The sequence below is a fragment of the Carassius gibelio genome, chromosome B20 (assembly GCF_023724105.1).
Source record: "Carassius gibelio isolate Cgi1373 ecotype wild population from Czech Republic chromosome B20, carGib1.2-hapl.c, whole genome shotgun sequence".
Taxonomy (NCBI): domain Eukaryota; kingdom Metazoa; phylum Chordata; class Actinopteri; order Cypriniformes; family Cyprinidae; genus Carassius; species Carassius gibelio.
The window spans coordinates 25,894,856-25,922,091 of NC_068415.1; the positions used below are offsets into that span (position 1 = coordinate 25,894,856).

The 27,236-nt window shown below is 45.8% G+C and overlaps 27 non-coding genes across 27 annotated transcripts; all 27 read left to right on the forward strand.

Moving 5' to 3' along the window:
• Positions 1-333: 333 nt before the first annotated feature.
• trnav-aac (transfer RNA valine (anticodon AAC)) lies at positions 334-406 on the forward strand. Its single transcript has one exon. It is a non-coding gene; the product is annotated as a tRNA-Val (tRNA).
• Positions 407-529: 123 nt separating this feature from the next.
• trnav-cac (transfer RNA valine (anticodon CAC)) lies at positions 530-602 on the forward strand. Its single transcript has one exon. It is a non-coding gene; the product is annotated as a tRNA-Val (tRNA).
• A 1,813-nt stretch (positions 603-2,415) lies between these two features.
• On the forward strand, positions 2,416-2,488 carry trnav-aac (transfer RNA valine (anticodon AAC)). Its single transcript has one exon. It is a non-coding gene; the product is annotated as a tRNA-Val (tRNA).
• Positions 2,489-2,611: 123 nt separating this feature from the next.
• On the forward strand, positions 2,612-2,684 carry trnav-cac (transfer RNA valine (anticodon CAC)). Its single transcript has one exon. It is a non-coding gene; the product is annotated as a tRNA-Val (tRNA).
• Positions 2,685-4,497: 1,813 nt separating this feature from the next.
• Positions 4,498-4,570, forward strand: trnav-aac (transfer RNA valine (anticodon AAC)). Its single transcript has one exon. It is a non-coding gene; the product is annotated as a tRNA-Val (tRNA).
• A 123-nt stretch (positions 4,571-4,693) lies between these two features.
• trnav-cac (transfer RNA valine (anticodon CAC)) lies at positions 4,694-4,766 on the forward strand. The gene has a single exon. It is a non-coding gene; the product is annotated as a tRNA-Val (tRNA).
• Positions 4,767-6,579: 1,813 nt separating this feature from the next.
• On the forward strand, positions 6,580-6,652 carry trnav-aac (transfer RNA valine (anticodon AAC)). The gene has a single exon. It is a non-coding gene; the product is annotated as a tRNA-Val (tRNA).
• Positions 6,653-6,775: 123 nt separating this feature from the next.
• On the forward strand, positions 6,776-6,848 carry trnav-cac (transfer RNA valine (anticodon CAC)). Its single transcript has one exon. It is a non-coding gene; the product is annotated as a tRNA-Val (tRNA).
• Positions 6,849-8,661: 1,813 nt separating this feature from the next.
• trnav-aac (transfer RNA valine (anticodon AAC)) lies at positions 8,662-8,734 on the forward strand. The gene has a single exon. It is a non-coding gene; the product is annotated as a tRNA-Val (tRNA).
• A 123-nt stretch (positions 8,735-8,857) lies between these two features.
• Positions 8,858-8,930, forward strand: trnav-cac (transfer RNA valine (anticodon CAC)). Its single transcript has one exon. It is a non-coding gene; the product is annotated as a tRNA-Val (tRNA).
• Positions 8,931-9,809: 879 nt separating this feature from the next.
• trnav-aac (transfer RNA valine (anticodon AAC)) lies at positions 9,810-9,882 on the forward strand. The gene has a single exon. It is a non-coding gene; the product is annotated as a tRNA-Val (tRNA).
• Positions 9,883-10,005: 123 nt separating this feature from the next.
• trnav-cac (transfer RNA valine (anticodon CAC)) lies at positions 10,006-10,078 on the forward strand. The gene has a single exon. It is a non-coding gene; the product is annotated as a tRNA-Val (tRNA).
• Positions 10,079-11,889: 1,811 nt separating this feature from the next.
• Positions 11,890-11,962, forward strand: trnav-aac (transfer RNA valine (anticodon AAC)). The gene has a single exon. It is a non-coding gene; the product is annotated as a tRNA-Val (tRNA).
• Positions 11,963-12,085: 123 nt separating this feature from the next.
• trnav-cac (transfer RNA valine (anticodon CAC)) lies at positions 12,086-12,158 on the forward strand. Its single transcript has one exon. It is a non-coding gene; the product is annotated as a tRNA-Val (tRNA).
• A 1,813-nt stretch (positions 12,159-13,971) lies between these two features.
• Positions 13,972-14,044, forward strand: trnav-aac (transfer RNA valine (anticodon AAC)). The gene has a single exon. It is a non-coding gene; the product is annotated as a tRNA-Val (tRNA).
• A 123-nt stretch (positions 14,045-14,167) lies between these two features.
• On the forward strand, positions 14,168-14,240 carry trnav-cac (transfer RNA valine (anticodon CAC)). The gene has a single exon. It is a non-coding gene; the product is annotated as a tRNA-Val (tRNA).
• A 1,813-nt stretch (positions 14,241-16,053) lies between these two features.
• On the forward strand, positions 16,054-16,126 carry trnav-aac (transfer RNA valine (anticodon AAC)). Its single transcript has one exon. It is a non-coding gene; the product is annotated as a tRNA-Val (tRNA).
• Positions 16,127-16,249: 123 nt separating this feature from the next.
• trnav-cac (transfer RNA valine (anticodon CAC)) lies at positions 16,250-16,322 on the forward strand. The gene has a single exon. It is a non-coding gene; the product is annotated as a tRNA-Val (tRNA).
• A 1,813-nt stretch (positions 16,323-18,135) lies between these two features.
• On the forward strand, positions 18,136-18,208 carry trnav-aac (transfer RNA valine (anticodon AAC)). The gene has a single exon. It is a non-coding gene; the product is annotated as a tRNA-Val (tRNA).
• Positions 18,209-18,331: 123 nt separating this feature from the next.
• trnav-cac (transfer RNA valine (anticodon CAC)) lies at positions 18,332-18,404 on the forward strand. Its single transcript has one exon. It is a non-coding gene; the product is annotated as a tRNA-Val (tRNA).
• Positions 18,405-20,217: 1,813 nt separating this feature from the next.
• trnav-aac (transfer RNA valine (anticodon AAC)) lies at positions 20,218-20,290 on the forward strand. Its single transcript has one exon. It is a non-coding gene; the product is annotated as a tRNA-Val (tRNA).
• Positions 20,291-20,413: 123 nt separating this feature from the next.
• trnav-cac (transfer RNA valine (anticodon CAC)) lies at positions 20,414-20,486 on the forward strand. Its single transcript has one exon. It is a non-coding gene; the product is annotated as a tRNA-Val (tRNA).
• A 1,813-nt stretch (positions 20,487-22,299) lies between these two features.
• trnav-aac (transfer RNA valine (anticodon AAC)) lies at positions 22,300-22,372 on the forward strand. Its single transcript has one exon. It is a non-coding gene; the product is annotated as a tRNA-Val (tRNA).
• A 123-nt stretch (positions 22,373-22,495) lies between these two features.
• trnav-cac (transfer RNA valine (anticodon CAC)) lies at positions 22,496-22,568 on the forward strand. Its single transcript has one exon. It is a non-coding gene; the product is annotated as a tRNA-Val (tRNA).
• An 879-nt stretch (positions 22,569-23,447) lies between these two features.
• trnav-aac (transfer RNA valine (anticodon AAC)) lies at positions 23,448-23,520 on the forward strand. Its single transcript has one exon. It is a non-coding gene; the product is annotated as a tRNA-Val (tRNA).
• Positions 23,521-23,643: 123 nt separating this feature from the next.
• On the forward strand, positions 23,644-23,716 carry trnav-cac (transfer RNA valine (anticodon CAC)). Its single transcript has one exon. It is a non-coding gene; the product is annotated as a tRNA-Val (tRNA).
• A 2,521-nt stretch (positions 23,717-26,237) lies between these two features.
• On the forward strand, positions 26,238-26,310 carry trnav-aac (transfer RNA valine (anticodon AAC)). The gene has a single exon. It is a non-coding gene; the product is annotated as a tRNA-Val (tRNA).
• Positions 26,311-27,236: the final 926 nt, after the last annotated feature.

Consider the following 27,236-nt stretch of genomic DNA (forward strand, 5'->3'; position numbering starts at 1 on the left):
CCCCTGTGGTGAGTTTCAAGAAGAATGGAGAAACTCTACAATTTGACCAACAAAAATCACCAAGAGACATTTTCGAGTTTCTCCTGTGCTCTTGAAACTTTGGGTTTGTTAGTTTGAGACTAGCACAGGAAGGCAGGTTTCAGCTTGATATCACGCTGCAAGTGTTTAATTCCGAGGTAAGTTAAGGGTAGCGTTTCAGGAAACTCTGCATATACTGCCAGACCGAATGAACTCTGTCCTCTTGTGTGTGGGACTTAAGCAGATTGTCTATTTGCTTTCGGGCACATCACAGTATAAATATTTTCCCAAAAAGCACTATTGTTAGCCTGTGGAGTTTCTGTAGTGTAGTGGTCATCACGTTCGCCTAACACGCGAAAGGTCCTCGGTTCGAAACCGAGCAGAAACAGCTGTCCTCTTTTGAAGAAATGTATAAACACCTTTGAGCCGACAGTTGGCTTCAGAAGGTTTAACGTTTATGCGCATATTGCCGAGCCTGCTCAGAACGATTTCAGACTTCTTTAGGTAGTGGGTTTCCGTAGTGTAGTGGTTATCACGTTCGCCTCACACGCGAAAGGTCCCCAGTTCGAAACTGGGCGGGAACACTGCATCTCTTTTCACAATTGTTTAGGTGGGTTTCTGTTGAGGAGGAACTCAACGCTTCCAAGGCTTTGCGGCCAAGAGGCATGAGTACAGTCTCTAAAGGTATAGTTGATGCAGAAATGAAAGAGCAGTCATTGTTTGACCTTAACCTATCCCACAACCGTGACATTCCAAGCCTGCGTGGCTTTCTTCTGAGGAACACGAAAAAAGAGATTTGTCTGAGTGGCCCTCTGTTGAGCAGCAGCTCTGCATCACGAAGGCCCTTCTCTACACAGGTGTAGAGATAATTATTAAGCCACACTAGGCAGCAGTAATAGCCACGCAGACAGTGCTCTGTACTTTTGACCTGGTAGTTTCGATGAACAGATGGCCGGTGCACTCAAAGATCCAATATTTCATACAGCATATAAATATACATATATTAAATGAAAGAGGGAAAAAAGCAAAAAAGAAATGGCCACAGAGGATTCCCGCAGATAACTGGAGAATTGCTTGGTTTGCTGCTAAAAATAGAAGGTATTTGCAGACTGAAGAGCGCAACGGAGTCTGTAATTTGATTCGCGCTCCACGATGCTTGCGATGAAAAGATCTGACACCTCTTTGGCTGCAGGCTTCAATAGTGTAGAGGTTATCACGGTCAAAATCGTTCAGGTGGGTTTCTGTTGAGGAGGAACTCAATGCTTCCAAGGCTTTGCGGCCAAGAGGCATGAATACAGTCACTAAAGGTAAATTTGATGACGAAATGAAAGAGCAGATATTGTTTGACCTAAACCTAACCCACAACTTTGACATTCCAAGCCTGCGTGGCTTTCTTCTGAGAAACACCAAAGAAGAGATTTTAGGGAACTCTGCGTAGACTGCCACGCCGAATGAAATCTGTCCTCTTGTGTAAGGGTCTTTTTCCGCCTAGGCCATCAAGTAAGGGCAGGGCCTCAAGGGGCGCCTAAAAGGGGGTACGTGGCAGGCCGTCCTTAGACCCCTGCGCGCCGGCCCTCTCTGTCCCAATAATCACCTGTGTCACCACAAACAGCCCATCTGTCCCTCTCACCGCCTATGTGACCACTAACTATCCCACAACCGTGACATTCCAAGCCTGCTTGGCTTTCTTCTGAGGAACACGAAAAAAGAGATTTGTCTGAGTGGCCCTCTGTTGAGCAGCAGCTCTGCATCACGAAGGCCCTTCTCTACACAGGTGTAGAGATTTCCTGATAAAATGATGCAAGCCGTAGCAGTTTCTAACACATGGCTAACCTTCTTGAAATTCAACACAATGGTCAACGAATCTGCCAATAAACCTGTTCAGGTGGCTCCTCACTTACTCCCGAAGCACCCAGACGTGTTAAACCCTCGGAATTCGACTGACCACAAACAGCCTGTTTTTTTACAATAGGGTAGATTGTACGTGGCAAGTCCAAATCTCAGCTTTCTGAAGAGATATCAAGCTAAAACTTGCTTTCCCATGCTAGTCTGGACACGTGCTACCCCTGTGGTGAGTTTCAAGTAAGATTGGAGAAACTCAACAATATGACCAACAAAAATCACCAAGAGACATTTTCGAGTTTCTCCTGTGCTCTTGAAACTTTGGGTTTGTTAGTTTGAGACTAGCACAGGAAGGCAGGTTTCAGCTTGATATCACACTGCAAGTGTTTAATTCCGAGGTAAGTTAAGGGTAGCCTTTCAGGAAACTCCGCATATACTGCCAGGCCGAATGAACTCTGTCCTCTTGTGTGTGGGACTTACGCAGATTGTCTATTTGCTTTCGGGCACATCACAGTATAAATATTTTCCCAAAAAGCACTATTGTTAGCCTGTGGAGTTTCTGTAGTGTAGTGGTCATCACGTTCGCCTAACACGCGAAAGGTCCTCGGTTCGAAACCGAGCAGAAACAGCTGTCCTCTTTTGAAGAAATGTATAAACACCTTTGAGCCGACAGTTGGCTTCAGAAGGTTTAACGTTTATGCGCATATTGCCGAGCCTGCTCAGAACGATTTCAGACTTCTTTAGGTAGTGGGTTTCCGTAGTGTAGTGGTTATCACGTTCGCCTCACACGCGAAAGGTCCCCAGTTCGAAACTGGGCGGGAACACTGCATCTCTTTTCACAATTGTTTAGGTGGGTTTCTGTTGAGGAGGAACTCAACGCTTCCAAGGCTTTGCGGCCAAGAGGCATGAGTACAGTCTCTAAAGGTATAGTTGATGCAGAAATGAAAGAGCAGTCATTGTTTGACCTTAACCTATCCCACAACCGTGACATTCCAAGCCTGCGTGGCTTTCTTCTGAGGAACACGAAAAAAGAGATTTGTCTGAGTGGCCCTCTGTTGAGCAGCAGCTCTGCATCACGAAGGCCCTTCTCTACACAGGTGTAGAGATAATTATTAAGCCACACTAGGCAGCAGTAATAGCCACGCAGACAGTGCTCTGTACTTTTGACCTGGTAGTTTCGATGAACAGATGGCCGGTGCACTCAAAGATCCAATATTTCGTACAGCATATAAATATACATATATTAAATGAAAGAGGGAAAAAAGCAAAAAAGAAATGGCCACAGAGGATTCCCGCAGATAACTGGAGAATTGCTTGGTTTGCTGCTAAAAATAGAAGGTATTTGCAGACTGAAGAGCGCAACGGAGTCTGTAATTTGATTCGCGCTCCACGATGCTTGCGATGAAAAGATCTGACACCTCTTTGGCTGCAGGCTTCAATAGTGTAGAGGTTATCACGGTCAAAATCGTTCAGGTGGGTTTCTGTTGAGGAGGAACTCAACGCTTCCAAGGCTTTGCGGCCAAGAGGCATGAATACAGTCACTAAAGGTAAAGTTGATGCAGAAATGAAAGAGCAGATATTGTTTGACCTAAACCTAACCCACAACTTTGACATTCCAAGCCTGCGTGGCTTTCTTCTGAGAAACACCAAAGAAGAGATTTTAGGGAACTCTGCGTAGACTGCCACGCCGAATGAAATCTGTCCTCTTGTGTAAAGGTCTTTTTCCGCCTAGGCCATCAAGTAAGGGCAGGGCCTCAAGGGGCGCCTAAAAGGGGGTACGTGGCAGGCCGTCCTTAGACCCCTGCGCGCCGGCCCTCTCTGTCCCAATAATCACCTGTGTCACCACAAACAGCCCATCTGTCCCTCTCACCGCCTATGTGACCACTAACTATCCCACAACCGTGACATTCCAAGCCTGCTTGGCTTTCTTCTGAGGAACACGAAAAAAGAGATTTGTCTGAGTGGCCCTCTGTTGAGCAGCAGCTCTGCATCACGAAGGCCCTTCTCTACACAGGTGTAGAGATTTCCTGATAAAATGATGCAAGCCGTAGCAGTTTCTAACACATGGCTAACCTTCTTGAAATTCAACACAATGGTCAACGAATCTGCCAATAAACCTGTTCAGGTGGCTCCTCACTTACTCCCGAAGCACCCAGACGTGTTAAACCCTCGGAATTCGACTGACTACAAACAGCCTGTTTTTTTACAATAGGGTAGATTGTACGTGGCAAGTCCAAATCTCAGCTTTCTGAAGAGATATCAAGCTAAAACTTGCTTTCCCATGCTAGTCTGGACACGTGCTACCCCTGTGGTGAGTTTCAAGTAAGATTGGAGAAACTCAACAATATGACCAACAAAAATCACCAAGAGACATTTTCGAGTTTCTCCTGTGCTCTTGAAACTTTGGGTTTGTTAGTTTGAGACTAGCACAGGAAGGCAGGTTTCAGCTTGATATCACACTGCAAGTGTTTAATTCCGAGGTAAGTTAAGGGTAGCCTTTCAGGAAATTCCGCATATACTGCCAGGCCGAATGAACTCTGTCCTCTTGTGTGTGGGACTTACGCAGATTGTCTATTTGCTTTCGGGCACATCACAGTATAAATATTTTCCCAAAAAGCACTATTGTTAGCCTGTGGAGTTTCTGTAGTGTAGTGGTCATCATGTTCGCCTAACACGCGAAAGGTCCTCGGTTCAAAACCGAGCAGAAACAGCTGTCCTCTTTTGAAGAAATGTATAAACACCTTTGAGCCGACAGTTGGCTTCAGAAGGTTTAACGTTTATGCGCATATTGCCGAGCCTGCTCAGAACGATTTCAGACTTCTTTAGGTAGTGGGTTTCCGTAGTGTAGTGGTTATCACGTTCGCCTCACACGCGAAAGGTCCCCAGTTCGAAACTGGGCGGGAACACTGCATCTCTTTTCACAATTGTTTAGGTGGGTTTCTGTTGAGGAGGAACTCAACGCTTCCAAGGCTTTGCGGCCAAGAGGCATGAGTACAGTCTCTAAAGGTATAGTTGATGCACAAATGAAAGAGCAGTCATTGTTTGACCTTAACCTATCCCACAACCGTGACATTCCAAGCCTGCGTGGCTTTCTTCTGAGGAACACGAAAAAAGAGATTTGTCTGAGTGGCCCTCTGTTGAGCAGCAGCTCTGCATCACGAAGGCCCTTCTCTACACAGGTGTAGAGATAATTATTAAGCCACACTAGGCAGCAGTAATAGCCACGCAGACAGTGCTCTGTACTTTTGACCTGGTAGTTTCGATGAACAGATGGCCGGTGCACTCAAAGATCCAATATTTCGTACAGCATATAAATATACATATATTAAATGAAAGAGGGAAAAAAGCAAAAAAGAAATGGCCACAGAGGATTCCCGCAGATAACTGGAGAATTGCTTGGTTTGCTGCTAAAAATAGAAGGTATTTGCAGACTGAAGAGCGCAACGGAGTCTGTAATTTGATTCGCGCTCCACGATGCTTGCGATGAAAAGATCTGACACCTCTTTGGCTGCAGGCTTCAATAGTGTAGAGGTTATCACGGTCAAAATCGTTCAGGTGGGTTTCTGTTGAGGAGGAACTCAACGCTTCCAAGGCTTTGCGGCCAAGAGGCATGAATACAGTCACTAAAGGTAAAGTTGATGCAGAAATGAAAGAGCAGATATTGTTTGACCTAAACCTAACCCACAACTTTGACATTCCAAGCCTGCGTGGCTTTCTTCTGAGAAACACCAAAGAAGAGATTTTAGGGAACTCTGCGTAGACTGCCACGCCGAATGAAATCTGTCCTCTTGTGTAAAGGTCTTTTTCCGCCTAGGCCATCAAGTAAGGGCAGGGCCTCAAGGGGCGCCTAAAAGGGGGTACGTGGCAGGCCGTCCTTAGACCCCTGCGCGCCGGCCCTCTCTGTCCCAATAATCACCTGTGTCACCACAAACAGCCCATCTGTCCCTCTCACCGCCTATGTGACCACTAACTATCCCACAACCGTGACATTCCAAGCCTGCTTGGCTTTCTTCTGAGGAACACGAAAAAAGAGATTTGTCTGAGTGGCCCTCTGTTGAGCAGCAGCTCTGCATCACGAAGGCCCTTCTCTACACAGGTGTAGAGATTTCCTGATAAAATGATGCAAGCCGTAGCAGTTTCTAACACATGGCTAACCTTCTTGAAATTCAACACAATGGTCAACGAATCTGCCAATAAACCTGTTCAGGTGGCTCCTCACTTACTCCCGAAGCACCCAGACGTGTTAAACCCTCGGAATTCGACTGACTACAAACAGCCTGTTTTTTTACAATAGGGTAGATTGTACGTGGCAAGTCCAAATCTCAGCTTTCTGAAGAGATATCAAGCTAAAACTTGCTTTCCCATGCTAGTCTGGACACGTGCTACCCCTGTGGTGAGTTTCAAGTAAGATTGGAGAAACTCAACAATATGACCAACAAAAATCACCAAGAGACATTTTCGAGTTTCTCCTGTGCTCTTGAAACTTTGGGTTTGTTAGTTTGAGACTAGCACAGGAAGGCAGGTTTCAGCTTGATATCACACTGCAAGTGTTTAATTCCGAGGTAAGTTAAGGGTAGCCTTTCAGGAAATTCCGCATATACTGCCAGGCCGAATGAACTCTGTCCTCTTGTGTGTGGGACTTACGCAGATTGTCTATTTGCTTTCGGGCACATCACAGTATAAATATTTTCCCAAAAAGCACTATTGTTAGCCTGTGGAGTTTCTGTAGTGTAGTGGTCATCATGTTCGCCTAACACGCGAAAGGTCCTCGGTTCAAAACCGAGCAGAAACAGCTGTCCTCTTTTGAAGAAATGTATAAACACCTTTGAGCCGACAGTTGGCTTCAGAAGGTTTAACGTTTATGCGCATATTGCCGAGCCTGCTCAGAACGATTTCAGACTTCTTTAGGTAGTGGGTTTCCGTAGTGTAGTGGTTATCACGTTCGCCTCACACGCGAAAGGTCCCCAGTTCGAAACTGGGCGGGAACACTGCATCTCTTTTCACAATTGTTTAGGTGGGTTTCTGTTGAGGAGGAACTCAACGCTTCCAAGGCTTTGCGGCCAAGAGGCATGAGTACAGTCTCTAAAGGTATAGTTGATGCACAAATGAAAGAGCAGTCATTTTTTGACCTTAACCTATCCCACAACCGTGAAATTCCAAGCCTGCGTGGCTTTCTTCTGAGGAACACGAAAAAAGAGATTTGTCTGAGTGGCCCTCTGTTGAGCAGCAGCTCTGCATCACGAAGGCCCTTCTCTACACAGGTGTAGAGATAATTATTAAGCCACACTAGGCAGCAGTAATAGCCACGCAGACAGTGCTCTGTACTTTTGACCTGGTAGTTTCGATGAACAGATGGCCGGTGCACTCAAAGATCCAATATTTCGTACAGCATATAAATATACATATATTAAATGAAAGAGGGAAAAAAGCAAAAAAGAAATGGCCACAGAGGATTCCCGCAGATAACTGGAGAATTGCTTGGTTTGCTGCTAAAAATAGAAGGTATTTGCAGACTGAAGAGCGCAACGGAGTCTGTAATTTGATTCGCGCTCCACGATGCTTGCGATGAAAAGATCTGACACCTCTTTGGCTGCAGGCTTCAATAGTGTAGAGGTTATCACGGTCAAAATCGTTCAGGTGGGTTTCTGTTGAGGAGGAACTCAACGCTTCCAAGGCTTTGCGGCCAAGAGGCATGAATACAGTCACTAAAGGTAAAGTTGATGCAGAAATGAAAGAGCAGATATTGTTTGACCTAAACCTAACCCACAACTTTGACATTCCAAGCCTGCGTGGCTTTCTTCTGAGAAACACCAAAGAAGAGATTTTAGGGAACTCTGCGTAGACTGCCACGCCGAATGAAATCTGTCCTCTTGTGTAAGGGTCTTTTTCCGCCTAGGCCATCAAGTAAGGGCAGGGCCTCAAGGGGCGCCCAAATGGGGGTACGTGGCAGGCCGTCCTTAGACCCCTGCGCGCCGGCCCTCTCTGTCCCAATAATCACCTGTGTCACCACAAACAGCCCATCTGTCCCTCTCACCGCCTATGTGACCACTAACTATCCCACAACCGTGACATTCCAAGCCTGCTTGGCTTTCTTCTGAGGAACACGAAAAAAGAGATTTGTCTGAGTGGCCCTCTGTTGAGCAGCAGCTCTGCATCACAAAGGCCCTTCTCTACACAGGTGTAGAGATTTCCTGATAAAATGATGCAAGCCGTAGCAGTTTCTAACACATGGCTAACCTTCTTGAAATTCAACACAATGGTCAACGAATCTGCCAATAAACCTGTTCAGGTGGCTCCTCACTTACTCCCGAAGCACCCAGACGTGTTAAACCCTCGGAATTCGACTGACCACAAACAGCCTGTTTTTTTACAATAGGGTAGATTGTACGTGGCAAGTCCAAATCTCAGCTTTCTGAAGAGATATCAAGCTAAAACTTGCTTTCCCATGCTAGTCTGGACACGTGCTACCCCTGTGGTGAGTTTCAAGTAAGATTGGAGAAACTCAACAATATGACCAACAAAAATCACCAAGAGACATTTTCGAGTTTCTCCTGTGCTCTTGAAACTTTAGGTTTGTTAGTTTGAGACTAGCACAGGAAGGCAGGTTTCAGCTTGATATCACACTGCAAGTGTTTAATTCCGAGGTAAGTTAAGGGTAGCGTTTCAGGAAACTCCGCATATACTGCCAGGCCGAATGAACTCTGTCCTCTTGTGTGTGGGACTTACGCAGATTGTCTATTTGCTTTCGGGCACATCACAGTATAAATATTTTCCCAAAAAGCACTATTGTTAGCCTGTGGAGTTTCTGTAGTGTAGTGGTCATCACGTTCGCCTAACACGCGAAAGGTCCTCGGTTCAAAACCGAGCAGAAACAGCTGTCCTCTTTTGAAGAAATGTATAAACACCTTTGAGCTGACAGTTGGCTTCAGAATGTTTAACGTTTATGCGCATATTGCCGATCCTGCTCAGAACGATTTCAGACTTCTTTAGGTAGTGGGTTTCCGTAGTGTAGTGGTTATCACGTTTGCCTCACACGCGAAAGGTCCCCAGTTCGAAACTGGGCGGGAACACTGCATCTCTTTTCACAATTGTTTAGGTGGGTTTCTGTTGAGGAGGAACTCAACGCTTCCAAGGCTTTGCGGCCAAGAGGCATGAGTACAGTCTCTAAAGGTATAGTTGATGCAGAAATGAAAGAGCAGTCATTGTTTGACCTTAACCTATCCCACAACCGTGACATTCCAAGCCTGCGTGGCTTTCTTCTGAGGAACACGAAAAAAGAGATTTGTCTGAGTGGCCCTCTGTTGAGCAGCAGCTCTGCATCACGAAGGCCCTTCTCTACACAGGTGTAGAGATAATTATTAAGCCACACTAGGCAGCAGTAATAGCCACGCAGACAGTGCTCTGTACTTTTGACCTGGTAGTTTCGATGAACAGATGGCCGGTGCACTCAAAGATCCAATATTTCGTACAGCATATAAATATACATATATTAAATGAAAGAGGGAAAAAAGCAAAAAAGAAATGGCCACAGAGGATTCCCGCAGATAACTGGAGAATTGCTTGGTTTGCTGCTAAAAATAGAAGGTATTTGCAGACTGAAGAGCGCAACGGAGTCTGTAATTTGATTCGCGCTCCACGATGCTTGCGATGAAAAGATCTGACACCTCTTTGGCTGCAGGCTTCAATAGTGTAGAGGTTATCACGGTCAAAATCGTTCAGGTGGGTTTCTGTTGAGGAGGAACTCAACGCTTCCAAGGCTTTGCGGCCAAGAGGCATGAATACAGTCACTAAAGGTAAAGTTGATGCAGAAATGAAAGAGCAGATATTGTTTGACCTAAACCTAACCCACAACCCCTCTTGTGTGTGGGACTTACGCAGATTGTCTATTTGCTTTCGGGCACATCACAGTGTAAATATTTTCCCAAAAAGCACTATTGTTAGCCTGTGGAGTTTCTGTAGTGTAGTGGTCATCACGTTCGCCTAACACGCGAAATGTCCTCGGTTCAAAACCGAGCAGAAACAGCTGTCCTCTTTTGAAGAAATGTATAAACACCTTTGAGCCGACAGTTGGCTTCAGAAGGTTTAACGTTTATGCGCATATTGCCGAGCCTGCCCAGAACGATTTCAGACATCTTTAGGCAGTGGGTTTCCGTAGTGTAGTGGTTATCACGTTCGCCTCACACGCGAAAGGTCCCCAGTTCGAAACTGGGCGGGAACACTGCATCTCTTTTCACAATTGTTTAGGTGGGTTTCTGTTGAGGAGGAACTCAACGCTTCCAAGGCTTTGCGGCCAAGAGGCTTGAGTACAGTCACTAAAGGTATAGTTGATGCAGAAATGAAAGAGCAGTCATTGTTTGACCTTAACCTATCCCACAACCGTGACATTCCAAGCCTGCGTGGCTTTCTTCTGAGGAACACGAAAAAAGAGATTTGTCTGAGTGGCCCTCTGTTGAGCAGCAGCTCTGCATCACGAAGGCCCTTCTCTACACAGGTGTAGAGATAATTATTAAGCCACACTAGGCAGCAGTAATAGCCACGCAGACAGTGCTCTGTACTTTTGACCTGGTAGTTTCGATGAACAGATGGCCGGTGCACTCAAAGATCCAATATTTCGTACAGCATATAAATATACATATATTAAATGAAAGAGGGAAAAAGCAAAAAAGAAATGGCCACAGAGGATTCCCGCAGATAACTGGAGAATTGCTTGGTTTGCTGCTAAAAATAGAAGGTATTTGCAGACTGAAGAGCGCAACGGAATCTGTAATTTGATTCGCGCTCCACGATGCTTGCGATGAAAAGATCTGACACCTCTTTGGCTGCAGGCTTCAATAGTGTAGAGGTTATCACGGTCAAAATCGTTCAGGTGGGTTTCTGTTGAGGAGGAACTCAACGCTTCCAAGGCTTTGCGGCCAAGAGGCATGAATACAGTCACTAAAGGTAAAGTTGATGCAGAAATGAAAGAGCAGATATTGTTTGACCTAAACCTAACCCACAACTGTGACATTCCAAGCCTGCGTGGCTTTCTTCTGAGAAACACCAAAGAAGAGATTTTAGGGAACTCTGCGTAGACTGCCACGCCGAATGAAATCTGTCCTCTTGTGTAAGGGTCTTTTTCCGCCTAGGCCATCAAGTAAGGGCAGGGCCTCAAGGGGCGCCTAAAAGGGGGTACGTGGCAGGCCGTCCTTAGACCCCTGCGCGCCGGCCCTCTCTGTCCCAATAATCACCTGTGTCACCACAAACAGCCCATCTGTCCCTCTCACCGCCTATGTGACCACTAACTATCCCACAACCGTGACATTCCAAGCCTGCTTGGCTTTCTTCTGAGGAACACGAAAAAAGAGATTTGTCTGAGTGGCCCTCTGTTGAGCAGCAGCTCTGCATCACGAAGGCCCTTCTCTACACAGGTGTAGAGATTTCCTGATAAAATGATGCAAGCCGTAGCAGTTTCTAACACATGGCTAACCTTCTTGAAATTCAACACAATGGTCAACGAATCTGCCAATAAACCTGTTCAGGTGGCTCCTCACTCACTCCCGAAGCACCCAGACGTGTTAAACCCTCGGAATTCGACTGACCACAAACAGCCTGTTTTTTTACAATAGGGTAGATTGTACGTGGCAAGTCCACATCTCAGCTTTCTGAAGAGATATCAAGCTAAAACTTGCTTTCCCATGCTAGTCTGGACACGTGCTACCCCTGTGGTGAGTTTCAAGAAGAATGGAGAAACTCTACAATTTGACCAACAAAAATCACCAAGAGACATTTTCGAGTTTCTCCTGTGCTCTTGAAACTTTGGGTTTGTTAGTTTGAGACTAGCACAGGAAGGCAGGTTTCAGCTTGATATCACGCTGCAAGTGTTTAATTCCGAGGTAAGTTAAGGGTAGCGTTTCAGGAAACTCTGCATATACTGCCAGACCGAATGAACTCTGTCCTCTTGTGTGTGGGACTTAAGCAGATTGTCTATTTGCTTTCGGGCACATCACAGTATAAATATTTTCCCAAAAAGCACTATTGTTAGCCTGTGGAGTTTCTGTAGTGTAGTGGTCATCACGTTCGCCTAACACGCGAAAGGTCCTCGGTTCGAAACCGAGCAGAAACAGCTGTCCTCTTTTGAAGAAATGTATAAACACCTTTGAGCCGACAGTTGGCTTCAGAAGGTTTAACGTTTATGCGCATATTGCCGAGCCTGCTCAGAACGATTTCAGACTTCTTTAGGTAGTGGGTTTCCGTAGTGTAGTGGTTATCACGTTCGCCTCACACGCGAAAGGTCCCCAGTTCGAAACTGGGCGGGAACACTGCATCTCTTTTCACAATTGTTTAGGTGGGTTTCTGTTGAGGAGGAACTCAACGCTTCCAAGGCTTTGCGGCCAAGAGGCATGAGTACAGTCTCTAAAGGTATAGTTGATGCAGAAATGAAAGAGCAGTCATTGTTTGACCTTAACCTATCCCACAACCGTGACATTCCAAGCCTGCGTGGCTTTCTTCTGAGGAACACGAAAAAAGAGATTTGTCTGAGTGGCCCTCTGTTGAGCAGCAGCTCTGCATCACGAAGGCCCTTCTCTACACAGGTGTAGAGATAATTATTAAGCCACACTAGGCAGCAGTAATAGCCACGCAGACAGTGCTCTGTACTTTTGACCTGGTAGTTTCGATGAACAGATGGCCGGTGCACTCAAAGATCCAATATTTCATACAGCATATAAATATACATATATTAAATGAAAGAGGGAAAAAAGCAAAAAAGAAATGGCCACAGAGGATTCCCGCAGATAACTGGAGAATTGCTTGGTTTGCTGCTAAAAATAGAAGGTATTTGCAGACTGAAGAGCGCAACGGAGTCTGTAATTTGATTCGCGCTCCACGATGCTTGCGATGAAAAGATCTGACACCTCTTTGGCTGCAGGCTTCAATAGTGTAGAGGTTATCACGGTCAAAATCGTTCAGGTGGGTTTCTGTTGAGGAGGAACTCAATGCTTCCAAGGCTTTGCGGCCAAGAGGCATGAATACAGTCACTAAAGGTAAATTTGATGACGAAATGAAAGAGCAGATATTGTTTGACCTAAACCTAACCCACAACTTTGACATTCCAAGCCTGCGTGGCTTTCTTCTGAGAAACACCAAAGAAGAGATTTTAGGGAACTCTGCGTAGACTGCCACGCCGAATGAAATCTGTCCTCTTGTGTAAGGGTCTTTTTCCGCCTAGGCCATCAAGTAAGGGCAGGGCCTCAAGGGGCGCCTAAAAGGGGGTACGTGGCAGGCCGTCCTTAGACCCCTGCGCGCCGGCCCTCTCTGTCCCAATAATCACCTGTGTCACCACAAACAGCCCATCTGTCCCTCTCACCGCCTATGTGACCACTAACTATCCCACAACCGTGACATTCCAAGCCTGCTTGGCTTTCTTCTGAGGAACACGAAAAAAGAGATTTGTCTGAGTGGCCCTCTGTTGAGCAGCAGCTCTGCATCACGAAGGCCCTTCTCTACACAGGTGTAGAGATTTCCTGATAAAATGATGCAAGCCGTAGCAGTTTCTAACACATGGCTAACCTTCTTGAAATTCAACACAATGGTCAACGAATCTGCCAATAAACCTGTTCAGGTGGCTCCTCACTTACTCCCGAAGCACCCAGACGTGTTAAACCCTCGGAATTCGACTGACCACAAACAGCCTGTTTTTTTACAATAGGGTAGATTGTACGTGGCAAGTCCAAATCTCAGCTTTCTGAAGAGATATCAAGCTAAAACTTGCTTTCCCATGCTAGTCTGGACACGTGCTACCCCTGTGGTGAGTTTCAAGTAAGATTGGAGAAACTCAACAATATGACCAACAAAAATCACCAAGAGACATTTTCGAGTTTCTCCTGTGCTCTTGAAACTTTGGGTTTGTTAGTTTGAGACTAGCACAGGAAGGCAGGTTTCAGCTTGATATCACACTGCAAGTGTTTAATTCCGAGGTAAGTTAAGGGTAGCCTTTCAGGAAACTCCGCATATACTGCCAGGCCGAATGAACTCTGTCCTCTTGTGTGTGGGACTTACGCAGATTGTCTATTTGCTTTCGGGCACATCACAGTATAAATATTTTCCCAAAAAGCACTATTGTTAGCCTGTGGAGTTTCTGTAGTGTAGTGGTCATCACGTTCGCCTAACACGCGAAAGGTCCTCGGTTCGAAACCGAGCAGAAACAGCTGTCCTCTTTTGAAGAAATGTATAAACACCTTTGAGCCGACAGTTGGCTTCAGAAGGTTTAACGTTTATGCGCATATTGCCGAGCCTGCTCAGAACGATTTCAGACTTCTTTAGGTAGTGGGTTTCCGTAGTGTAGTGGTTATCACGTTCGCCTCACACGCGAAAGGTCCCCAGTTCGAAACTGGGCGGGAACACTGCATCTCTTTTCACAATTGTTTAGGTGGGTTTCTGTTGAGGAGGAACTCAACGCTTCCAAGGCTTTGCGGCCAAGAGGCATGAGTACAGTCTCTAAAGGTATAGTTGATGCAGAAATGAAAGAGCAGTCATTGTTTGACCTTAACCTATCCCACAACCGTGACATTCCAAGCCTGCGTGGCTTTCTTCTGAGGAACACGAAAAAAGAGATTTGTCTGAGTGGCCCTCTGTTGAGCAGCAGCTCTGCATCACGAAGGCCCTTCTCTACACAGGTGTAGAGATAATTATTAAGCCACACTAGGCAGCAGTAATAGCCACGCAGACAGTGCTCTGTACTTTTGACCTGGTAGTTTCGATGAACAGATGGCCGGTGCACTCAAAGATCCAATATTTCGTACAGCATATAAATATACATATATTAAATGAAAGAGGGAAAAAAGCAAAAAAGAAATGGCCACAGAGGATTCCCGCAGATAACTGGAGAATTGCTTGGTTTGCTGCTAAAAATAGAAGGTATTTGCAGACTGAAGAGCGCAACGGAGTCTGTAATTTGATTCGCGCTCCACGATGCTTGCGATGAAAAGATCTGACACCTCTTTGGCTGCAGGCTTCAATAGTGTAGAGGTTATCACGGTCAAAATCGTTCAGGTGGGTTTCTGTTGAGGAGGAACTCAACGCTTCCAAGGCTTTGCGGCCAAGAGGCATGAATACAGTCACTAAAGGTAAAGTTGATGCAGAAATGAAAGAGCAGATATTGTTTGACCTAAACCTAACCCACAACTTTGACATTCCAAGCCTGCGTGGCTTTCTTCTGAGAAACACCAAAGAAGAGATTTTAGGGAACTCTGCGTAGACTGCCACGCCGAATGAAATCTGTCCTCTTGTGTAAAGGTCTTTTTCCGCCTAGGCCATCAAGTAAGGGCAGGGCCTCAAGGGGCGCCTAAAAGGGGGTACGTGGCAGGCCGTCCTTAGACCCCTGCGCGCCGGCCCTCTCTGTCCCAATAATCACCTGTGTCACCACAAACAGCCCATCTGTCCCTCTCACCGCCTATGTGACCACTAACTATCCCACAACCGTGACATTCCAAGCCTGCTTGGCTTTCTTCTGAGGAACACGAAAAAAGAGATTTGTCTGAGTGGCCCTCTGTTGAGCAGCAGCTCTGCATCACGAAGGCCCTTCTCTACACAGGTGTAGAGATTTCCTGATAAAATGATGCAAGCCGTAGCAGTTTCTAACACATGGCTAACCTTCTTGAAATTCAACACAATGGTCAACGAATCTGCCAATAAACCTGTTCAGGTGGCTCCTCACTTACTCCCGAAGCACCCAGACGTGTTAAACCCTCGGAATTCGACTGACTACAAACAGCCTGTTTTTTTACAATAGGGTAGATTGTACGTGGCAAGTCCAAATCTCAGCTTTCTGAAGAGATATCAAGCTAAAACTTGCTTTCCCATGCTAGTCTGGACACGTGCTACCCCTGTGGTGAGTTTCAAGTAAGATTGGAGAAACTCAACAATATGACCAACAAAAATCACCAAGAGACATTTTCGAGTTTCTCCTGTGCTCTTGAAACTTTGGGTTTGTTAGTTTGAGACTAGCACAGGAAGGCAGGTTTCAGCTTGATATCACACTGCAAGTGTTTAATTCCGAGGTAAGTTAAGGGTAGCCTTTCAGGAAATTCCGCATATACTGCCAGGCCGAATGAACTCTGTCCTCTTGTGTGTGGGACTTACGCAGATTGTCTATTTGCTTTCGGGCACATCACAGTATAAATATTTTCCCAAAAAGCACTATTGTTAGCCTGTGGAGTTTCTGTAGTGTAGTGGTCATCATGTTCGCCTAACACGCGAAAGGTCCTCGGTTCAAAACCGAGCAGAAACAGCTGTCCTCTTTTGAAGAAATGTATAAACACCTTTGAGCCGACAGTTGGCTTCAGAAGGTTTAACGTTTATGCGCATATTGCCGAGCCTGCTCAGAACGATTTCAGACTTCTTTAGGTAGTGGGTTTCCGTAGTGTAGTGGTTATCACGTTCGCCTCACACGCGAAAGGTCCCCAGTTCGAAACTGGGCGGGAACACTGCATCTCTTTTCACAATTGTTTAGGTGGGTTTCTGTTGAGGAGGAACTCAACGCTTCCAAGGCTTTGCGGCCAAGAGGCATGAGTACAGTCTCTAAAGGTATAGTTGATGCACAAATGAAAGAGCAGTCATTTTTTGACCTTAACCTATCCCACAACCGTGAAATTCCAAGCCTGCGTGGCTTTCTTCTGAGGAACACGAAAAAAGAGATTTGTCTGAGTGGCCCTCTGTTGAGCAGCAGCTCTGCATCACGAAGGCCCTTCTCTACACAGGTGTAGAGATAATTATTAAGCCACACTAGGCAGCAGTAATAGCCACGCAGACAGTGCTCTGTACTTTTGACCTGGTAGTTTCGATGAACAGATGGCCGGTGCACTCAAAGATCCAATATTTCGTACAGCATATAAATATACATATATTAAATGAAAGAGGGAAAAAAGCAAAAAAGAAATGGCCACAGAGGATTCCCGCAGATAACTGGAGAATTGCTTGGTTTGCTGCTAAAAATAGAAGGTATTTGCAGACTGAAGAGCGCAACGGAGTCTGTAATTTGATTCGCGCTCCACGATGCTTGCGATGAAAAGATCTGACACCTCTTTGGCTGCAGGCTTCAATAGTGTAGAGGTTATCACGGTCAAAATCGTTCAGGTGGGTTTCTGTTGAGGAGGAACTCAACGCTTCCAAGGCTTTGCGGCCAAGAGGCATGAATACAGTCACTAAAGGTAAAGTTGATGCAGAAATGAAAGAGCAGATATTGTTTGACCTAAACCTAACCCACAACTTTGACATTCCAAGCCTGCGTGGCTTTCTTCTGAGAAACACCAAAGAAGAGATTTTAGGGAACTCTGCGTAGACTGCCACGCCGAATGAAATCTGTCCTCTTGTGTAAGGGTCTTTTTCCGCCTAGGCCATCAAGTAAGGGCAGGGCCTCAAGGGGCGCCCAAATGGGGGTACGTGGCAGGCCGTCCTTAGACCCCTGCGCGCCGGCCCTCTCTGTCCCAATAATCACCTGTGTCACCACAAACAGCCCATCTGTCCCTCTCACCGCCTATGTGACCACTAACTATCCCACAACCGTGACATTCCAAGCCTGCTTGGCTTTCTTCTGAGGAACACGAAAAAAGAGATTTGTCTGAGTGGCCCTCTGTTGAGCAGCAGCTCTGCATCACGAAGGCCCTTCTCTACACAGGTGTAGAGATTTCCTGATAAAATGATGCAAGCCGTAGCAGTTTCTAACACATGGCTAACCTTCTTGAAATTCAACACAATGGTCAACGAATCTGCCAATAAACCTGTTCAGGTGGCTCCTCACTTACTCCCGAAGCACCCAGACGTGTTAAACCCTCGGAATTCGACTGACCACAAACAGCCTGTTTTTTTACAATAGGGTAGATTGTACGTGGCAAGTCCAAATCTCAGCTTTCTGAAGAGATATCAAGCTAAAACTTGCTTTCCCATGCTAGTCTGGACACGTGCTACCCCTGTGGTGAGTTTCAAGTAAGATTGGAGAAACTCAACAATATGACCAACAAAAATCACCAAGAGACATTTTCGAGTTTCTCCTGTGCTCTTGAAACTTTGGGTTTGTTAGTTTGAGACTAGCACACGAAGGCAGGTTTCAGCTTGATATCACACTGCAAGTGTTTAATTCCGAGGTAAGTTAAGGGTAGCGTTTCAGGAAACTCCGCATATACTGCCAGGCCGAATGAACTCTGTCCTCTTGTGTGTGGGACTTACGCAGATTGTCTATTTGCTTTCGGGCACATCACAGTATAAATATTTTCCCAAAAAGCACTATTGTTAGCCTGTGGAGTTTCTGTAGTGTAGTGGTCATCACGTTCGCCTAACACGCGAAAGGTCCTCGGTTCAAAACCGAGCAGAAACAGCTGTCCTCTTTTGAAGAAATGTATAAACACCTTTGAGCTGACAGTTGGCTTCAGAATGTTTAACGTTTATGCGCATATTGCCGATCCTGCTCAGAACGATTTCAGACTTCTTTAGGTAGTGGGTTTCCGTAGTGTAGTGGTTATCACGTTCGCCTCACACGCGAAAGGTCCCCAGTTCGAAACTGGGTGGGAACACTGCATCTCTTTTCACAATTGTTTAGGTGGGTTTCTGTTGAGGAGGAACTCAACGCTTCCAAGGCTTTGCGGCCAAGAGGCATGAGTACAGTCTCTAAAGGTATAGTTGATGCAGAAATGAAAGAGCAGTCATTGTTTGACCTTAACCTATCCCACAACCGTGACATTCCAAGCCTGCGTGGCTTTCTTCTGAGGAACACGAAAAAAGAGATTTGTCTGAGTGGCCCTCTGTTGAGCAGCAGCTCTGCATCACGAAGGCCCTTCTCTACACAGGTGTAGAGATAATTATTAAGCCACACTAGGCAGCAGTAATAGCCACGCAGACAGTGCTCTGTACTTTTGACCTGGTAGTTTCGATGAACAGATGGCCGGTGCACTCAAAGATCCAATATTTCGTACAGCATATAAATATACATATATTAAATGAAAGAGGGAAAAAAGCAAAAAAGAAATGGCCACAGAGGATTCCCGCAGATAACTGGAGAATTGCTTGGTTTGCTGCTAAAAATAGAAGGTATTTGCAGACTGAAGAGCGCAACGGAGTCTGTAATTTGATTCGCGCTCCACGATGCTTGCGATGAAAAGATCTGACACCTCTTTGGCTGCAGGCTTCAATAGTGTAGAGGTTATCACGGTCAAAATCGTTCAGGTGGGTTTCTGTTGAGGAGGAACTCAACGCTTCCAAGGCTTTGCGGCCAAGAGGCATGAATACAGTCACTAAAGGTAAAGTTGATGCAGAAATGAAAGAGCAGATATTGTTTGACCTAAACCTAACCCACAACTTTGACATTCCAAGCCTGCGTGGCTTTCTTCTGAGAAACACCAAAGAAGAGATTTTAGGGAACTCTGCGTAGACTGCCACGCCGAATGAAATCTGTCCTCTTGTGTAAAGGTCTTTTTCCGCCTAGGCCATCAAGTAAGGGCAGGGCCTCAAGGGGCGCCTAAAAGGGGGTACGTGGCAGGCCGTCCTTAGACCCCTGCGCGCCGGCCCTCTCTGTCCCAATAATCACCTGTGTCACCACAAACAGCCCATCTGTCCCTCTCACCGCCTATGTGACCACTAACTATCCCACAACCGTGACATTCCAAGCCTGCTTGGCTTTCTTCTGAGGAACACGAAAAAAGAGATTTGTCTGAGTGGCCCTCTGTTGAGCAGCAGCTCTGCATCACGAAGGCCCTTCTCTACACAGGTGTAGAGATTTCCTGATAAAATGATGCAAGCCGTAGCAGTTTCTAACACATGGCTAACCTTCTTGAAATTCAACACAATGGTCAACGAATCTGCCAATAAACCTGTTCAGGTGGCTCCTCACTTACTCCCGAAGCACCCAGACGTGTTAAACCCTCGGAATTCGACTGACTACAAACAGCCTGTTTTTTTACAATAGGGTAGATTGTACGTGGCAAGTCCAAATCTCAGCTTTCTGAAGAGATATCAAGCTAAAACTTGCTTTCCCATGCTAGTCTGGACACGTGCTACCCCTGTGGTGAGTTTCAAGTAAGATTGGAGAAACTCAACAATATGACCAACAAAAATCACCAAGAGACATTTTCGAGTTTCTCCTGTGCTCTTGAAACTTTGGGTTTGTTAGTTTGAGACTAGCACAGGAAGGCAGGTTTCAGCTTGATATCACACTGCAAGTGTTTAATTCCGAGGTAAGTTAAGGGTAGCCTTTCAGGAAATTCCGCATATACTGCCAGGCCGAATGAACTCTGTCCTCTTGTGTGTGGGACTTACGCAGATTGTCTATTTGCTTTCGGGCACATCACAGTATAAATATTTTCCCAAAAAGCACTATTGTTAGCCTGTGGAGTTTCTGTAGTGTAGTGGTCATCATGTTCGCCTAACACGCGAAAGGTCCTCGGTTCAAAACCGAGCAGAAACAGCTGTCCTCTTTTGAAGAAATGTATAAACACCTTTGAGCCGACAGTTGGCTTCAGAAGGTTTAACGTTTATGCGCATATTGCCGAGCCTGCTCAGAACGATTTCAGACTTCTTTAGGTAGTGGGTTTCCGTAGTGTAGTGGTTATCACGTTCGCCTCACACGCGAAAGGTCCCCAGTTCGAAACTGGGCGGGAACACTGCATCTCTTTTCACAATTGTTTAGGTGGGTTTCTGTTGAGGAGGAACTCAACGCTTCCAAGGCTTTGCGGCCAAGAGGCATGAGTACAGTCTCTAAAGGTATAGTTGATGCACAAATGAAAGAGCAGTCATTTTTTGACCTTAACCTATCCCACAACCGTGAAATTCCAAGCCTGCGTGGCTTTCTTCTGAGGAACACGAAAAAAGAGATTTGTCTGAGTGGCCCTCTGTTGAGCAGCAGCTCTGCATCACGAAGGCCCTTCTCTACACAGGTGTAGAGATAATTATTAAGCCACACTAGGCAGCAGTAATAGCCACGCAGACAGTGCTCTGTACTTTTGACCTGGTAGTTTCGATGAACAGATGGCCGGTGCACTCAAAGATCCAATATTTCGTACAGCATATAAATATACATATATTAAATGAAAGAGGGAAAAAAGCAAAAAAGAAATGGCCACAGAGGATTCCCGCAGATAACTGGAGAATTGCTTGGTTTGCTGCTAAAAATAGAAGGTATTTGCAGACTGAAGAGCGCAACGGAGTCTGTAATTTGATTCGCGCTCCACGATGCTTGCGATGAAAAGATCTGACACCTCTTTGGCTGCAGGCTTCAATAGTGTAGAGGTTATCACGGTCAAAATCGTTCAGGTGGGTTTCTGTTGAGGAGGAACTCAACGCTTCCAAGGCTTTGCGGCCAAGAGGCATGAATACAGTCACTAAAGGTAAAGTTGATGCAGAAATGAAAGAGCAGATATTGTTTGACCTAAACCTAACCCACAACTTTGACATTCCAAGCCTGCGTGGCTTTCTTCTGAGAAACACCAAAGAAGAGATTTTAGGGAACTCTGCGTAGACTGCCACGCCGAATGAAATCTGTCCTCTTGTGTAAGGGTCTTTTTCCGCCTAGGCCATCAAGTAAGGGCAGGGCCTCAAGGGGCGCCCAAATGGGGGTACGTGGCAGGCCGTCCTTAGACCCCTGCGCGCCGGCCCTCTCTGTCCCAATAATCACCTGTGTCACCACAAACAGCCCATCTGTCCCTCTCACCGCCTATGTGACCACTAACTATCCCACAACCGTGACATTCCAAGCCTGCTTGGCTTTCTTCTGAGGAACACGAAAAAAGAGATTTGTCTGAGTGGCCCTCTGTTGAGCAGCAGCTCTGCATCACAAAGGCCCTTCTCTACACAGGTGTAGAGATTTCCTGACAAAATGATGCAAGCCGTAGCAGTTTCTAACACATGGCTAACCTTCTTGAAATTCAACACAATGGTCAACGAATCTGCCAATAAACCTGTTCAGGTGGCTCCTCACTTACTCCCGAAGCACCCAGACGTGTTAAACCCTCGGAATTCGACTGACCACAAACAGCCTGTTTTTTTACAATAGGGTAGATTGTACGTGGCAAGTCCAAATCTCAGCTTTCTGAAGAGATATCAAGCTAAAACTTGCTTTCCCATGCTAGTCTGGACACGTGCTACCCCTGTGGTGAGTTTCAAGTAAGATTGGAGAAACTCAACAATATGACCAACAAAAATCACCAAGAGACATTTTCGAGTTTCTCCTGTGCTCTTGAAACTTTAGGTTTGTTAGTTTGAGACTAGCACAGGAAGGCAGGTTTCAGCTTGATATCACACTGCAAGTGTTTAATTCCGAGGTAAGTTAAGGGTAGCGTTTCAGGAAACTCCGCATATACTGCCAGGCCGAATGAACTCTGTCCTCTTGTGTGTGGGACTTACGCAGATTGTCTATTTGCTTTCGGGCACATCACAGTATAAATATTTTCCCAAAAAGCACTATTGTTAGCCTGTGGAGTTTCTGTAGTGTAGTGGTCATCACGTTCGCCTAACACGCGAAAGGTCCTCGGTTCAAAACCGAGCAGAAACAGCTGTCCTCTTTTGAAGAAATGTATAAACACCTTTGAGCTGACAGTTGGCTTCAGAATGTTTAACGTTTATGCGCATATTGCCGATCCTGCTCAGAACGATTTCAGACTTCTTTAGGTAGTGGGTTTCCGTAGTGTAGTGGTTATCACGTTCGCCTCACACGTGAAAGGTCCCCAGTTCGAAACTGGGCGGGAACACTGCATCTCTTTTCACAATTGTTTAGGTGGGTTTCTGTTGAGGAGGAACTCAACGCTTCCAAGGCTTTGCGGCCAAGAGGCATGAGTACAGTCTCTAAAGGTATAGTTGATGCAGAAATGAAAGAGCAGTCATTGTTTGACCTTAACCTATCCCACAACCGTGACATTCCAAGCCTGCGTGGCTTTCTTCTGAGGAACACGAAAAAAGAGATTTGTCTGAGTGGCCCTCTGTTGAGCAGCAGCTCTGCATCACGAAGGCCCTTCTCTACACAGGTGTAGAGATAATTATTAAGCCACACTAGGCAGCAGTAATAGCCACGCAGACAGTGCTCTGTACTTTTGACCTGGTAGTTTCGATGAACAGATGGCCGGTGCACTCAAAGATCCAATATTTCGTACAGCATATAAATATACATATATTAAATGAAAGAGGGAAAAAAGCAAAAAAGAAATGGCCACAGAGGATTCCCGCAGATAACTGGAGAATTGCTTGGTTTGCTGCTAAAAATAGAAGGTATTTGCAGACTGAAGAGCGCAACGGAGTCTGTAATTTGATTCGCGCTCCACGATGCTTGCGATGAAAAGATCTGACACCTCTTTGGCTGCAGGCTTCAATAGTGTAGAGGTTATCACGGTCAAAATCGTTCAGGTGGGTTTCTGTTGAGGAGGAACTCAACGCTTCCAAGGCTTTGCGGCCAAGAGGCATGAATACAGTCACTAAAGGTAAAGTTGATGCAGAAATGAAAGAGCAGATATTGTTTGACCTAAACCTAACCCACAACCCCTCTTGTGTGTGGGACTTACGCAGATTGTCTATTTGCTTTCGGGCACATCACAGTGTAAATATTTTCCCAAAAAGCACTATTGTTAGCCTGTGGAGTTTCTGTAGTGTAGTGGTCATCACGTTCGCCTAACACGCGAAATGTCCTCGGTTCAAAACCGAGCAGAAACAGCTGTCCTCTTTTGAAGAAATGTATAAACACCTTTGAGCCGACAGTTGGCTTCAGAAGGTTTAACGTTTATGCGCATATTGCCGAGCCTGCCCAGAACGATTTCAGACATCTTTAGGCAGTGGGTTTCCGTAGTGTAGTGGTTATCACGTTCGCCTCACACGCGAAAGGTCCCCAGTTCGAAACTGGGCGGGAACACTGCATCTCTTTTCACAATTGTTTAGGTGGGTTTCTGTTGAGGAGGAACTCAACGCTTCCAAGGCTTTGCGGCCAAGAGGCTTGAGTACAGTCACTAAAGGTATAGTTGATGCAGAAATGAAAGAGCAGTCATTGTTTGACCTTAACCTATCCCACAACCGTGACATTCCAAGCCTGCGTGGCTTTCTTCTGAGGAACACGAAAAAATAGATTTGTCTGAGTGGCCCTCTGTTGAGCAGCAGCTCTGCATCACGAAGGTCCTTCTCTACACAGGTGTAGAGATAATTATTAAGCCACACTAGGAAGCAGTAATAGCCACGCAGACAGTGCTCTGTACTTTTGACCTGGTAGTTTCGATGAACAGATGGCCGGTGCACTCAAAGATCCAATGTTTCGTACAGCATATAAATATACATATATTAAATGAAAGAGGGAAAAAAGCAAAAAAGAAATGGCCACAGAGGATTAGCGCAGATAACTGGAGAATTGCTTGGTTTGCTGCTAAAAATAGAAGGTATTTGCAGACTGTAACCTAACCCACAACTGTGACATTCCAAGCCTGCGTGGCTTTCTTCTGAGGAACACGAAAAAAGAGATTTGTCTGAGTGGCCCTCTGTTGAGCAGCAGCTCTGCATCACGAAGGCCCTTCTCTACACAGGTGTAGAGATTTCCTGATAAAATGATGCAAGCCGTAGCAGTTTCTAACACATGGCTAACCTTCTTGAAATTCAACACAATGGTCAACGAATCTGCCAATAAACCTGTTCAGGTGGCTCCTCACTTACTCCCGAAGCACCCAGACGTGTTAAACCCTCGGAATTCGACTGACCACAAACAGCCTGTTTTTTTACAATAGGGTAGATTGTACGTGGCAAGTCCACATCTCAGCTTTCTGAAGAGATATCAAGCTAAAACTTGCTTTCCCATGCTAGTCTGGACACGTGCTACCCCTGTGGTGAGTTTCAAGTAAGATTGGAGAAACTCAACAATTTGACAAACAAAAATCACCAAGAGACATTTTCGAGTTTCTCCTGTGCTCTTGAAACTTTGGGTTTGTTAGTTTGAGACTAGCACAGGAAGGCAGATTTCAGCTTGATATCACACTGCAAGTGTTTAATTCCGAGGTAAGTTAAGGGTAGCGTTTCAGGAAACTCTGCATATACTGCCAGGCCGAATGAACTCTGTCCTCTTGTGTGTGGGACTTACGCAGATTGTCCCGCAGATAACTGGAGAATTGCTAGGTTTGCTGCTAAAAATAGAAGGTATTTGCAGACTGAAGAGCGCAACGGAATCTGTAATTTGATTCGCGCTCCACGATGCTTGCGATGAAAAGATCTGACACCTCTTTGGCTGCAGGCTTCAATAGTGTAGAGGTTATCACGGTCAAAATCGTTCAGGTGGGTTTCTGTTGAGAAGGAACTCAACGCTTCCAAGGCTTTGCGGCCAAGAGGCATGAATACAGTCACTAAAGGTAAAGTTGATGCAGAGATGAAAGAGCAGATATTGTTTGACCTAAACCTAACCCACAACTGTGACATTCCAAGCCTGCGTGGCTTTCTTCTGAGAAACACCAAAGAAGAGATTTTAGGGAACTCTGCGTAGACTGCCACGCCGAATGAAATCTGTCCTCTTGTGTAAGGGTCTTTTTCCGCCTAGGCCATCAAGTAAGGGCAGGGCCTCAAGGGGCGCCTAAAAGGGGGTACGTGGCAGGCCGTCCTTAGACCCCTGCGCGCCGGCCCTCTCTGTCCCAATAATCACCTGTGTCACCACAAACAGCCCGTCTGTCCCTCTCACCGCCTATGTGACCACTAACTGCCCTTCTGTCCACTGGTAATACAAAGACTGTGACCACAAGCAGTCTATGTGTCCCCTTGACGAAATTTAAAGCACATCCAACCGGAGTGTTATTTCCTGATAAAATGATGCAAGCCGTAGCAGTTTCTAACACATGGCTAACCTTCTTGAAATTCAACACAATGGTCAACGAATCTGCCAATAAACCTGTTCAGGTGGCTCCTCACTTACTCCCGAAGCACCCAGACGTGTTAAACCCTCGGAATTCGACTGACAACAATCAGCCTGTTTTTTTTACAATAGGGTAGATTGTACGTGGCAAGTCCACATCTCAGCTTTCTGAAGAGATATCAAGCTAAAACTTGCTTTCCCATGCTAGTCTGGACACGTGCTACCCCTGTGGTGAGTTTCAAGAAGATTGGAGAAACTCAACAATTTGACCAACAAAAATCACCAAGAGACATTTTCGAGTTTCTCCTGTGCTCTTGAAACTATGGGTTTGTTAGTTTGAGACTAGCACAGGAATGCAGGTTTCAGCTTGATATCACGCTGCAAGTGTTTAATTCCGAGGTAAGTTAAGGGTAGCGTTTCAGGAAACTCCGCATATACTGCCAGGCCGAATGAACTCTGTCCTCTTATGTGCGGGACTTACGCAGATTGTCTATTTGCTTTCGGGCACATCACAGTATAAATATTTTCCCAAAAAGCACTATCGTTAGCCTGTGGAGTTTCTGTAGTGTAGTGGTCATCAAGTTCGCCTAACACGCGAAAGGTCCTCTGTTCGAAACCGAGCAGAAACAGTTGTCCTCTTTTGAAGAAATGTATAAACACCTTTGAGCCGACAGTTGGCTTCAGAAGGTTTAACATTTATGCGCATATTGCCGAGCCTGCACAGAACGATTTCAGACTTCTTTAGGTAGTGGGTTTCCGTAGTGTAGTGGTTATCACGTATCCCCAGTTCGAAACTAGGCGGGAACACTGCATCTCTTTTCACAATTGTTTAGGTGGGTTTCTGTTGAGGAGGAACTCAACGCTTCCAAGGCTTTGCGGCCAAGAGGCATGAGTACAGTCACTAAAGGTATAGTTGATGCAGAAATGAAAGAGCAGTCATTGTTTGACCTAAACCTATCCCACAACCGTGACATTCCAAGCCTGCGTGGCTTTCTTCTGAGGAACACGAAAAAAGAGATTTGTCTGAGTGGCCCTCTGTTGAGCAGCAGCTCTGCATCACGAAGGCCCTTCTCTACACAGGTGTAGATATAATTATTAAGCCACACTAGGCAGCAGTAATAGCCACAAAGACAGTGCTCTGTACTTTTGACCTGGTAGTTTCGATGAACAGATGGTCGGTGCACTAAAAGACCCAATATTTCGTACAGCATATAAATATACATATATTAAATGAAAGAGGGAAAAAAGCAAAAAAGAAATGGCCACAGAGGATTCCCGCAGATAACTGGAGAATTGCTTGGTTTGCTGCTAAAAATAGAAGGTATTTGCAGACTGAAGAGCGCAACGCAATCTGTAATTTGATTGAACTCTGTCCTCTTGTGTAAGGGTCTTTTTCCGGCTAGGCCATCAAGTAAGGGCAGGGCCTCAAGGGGCGCCTAAAAGGGGGTACATGGCAGGCCCTCCTCAGACCCCTGCGCGCCGGGCCTGTCTGTCCCAATGATCACCTGTGTCACCACAAACAGCCCATCTGTCCCTCTCACCGCCTAAACCTATC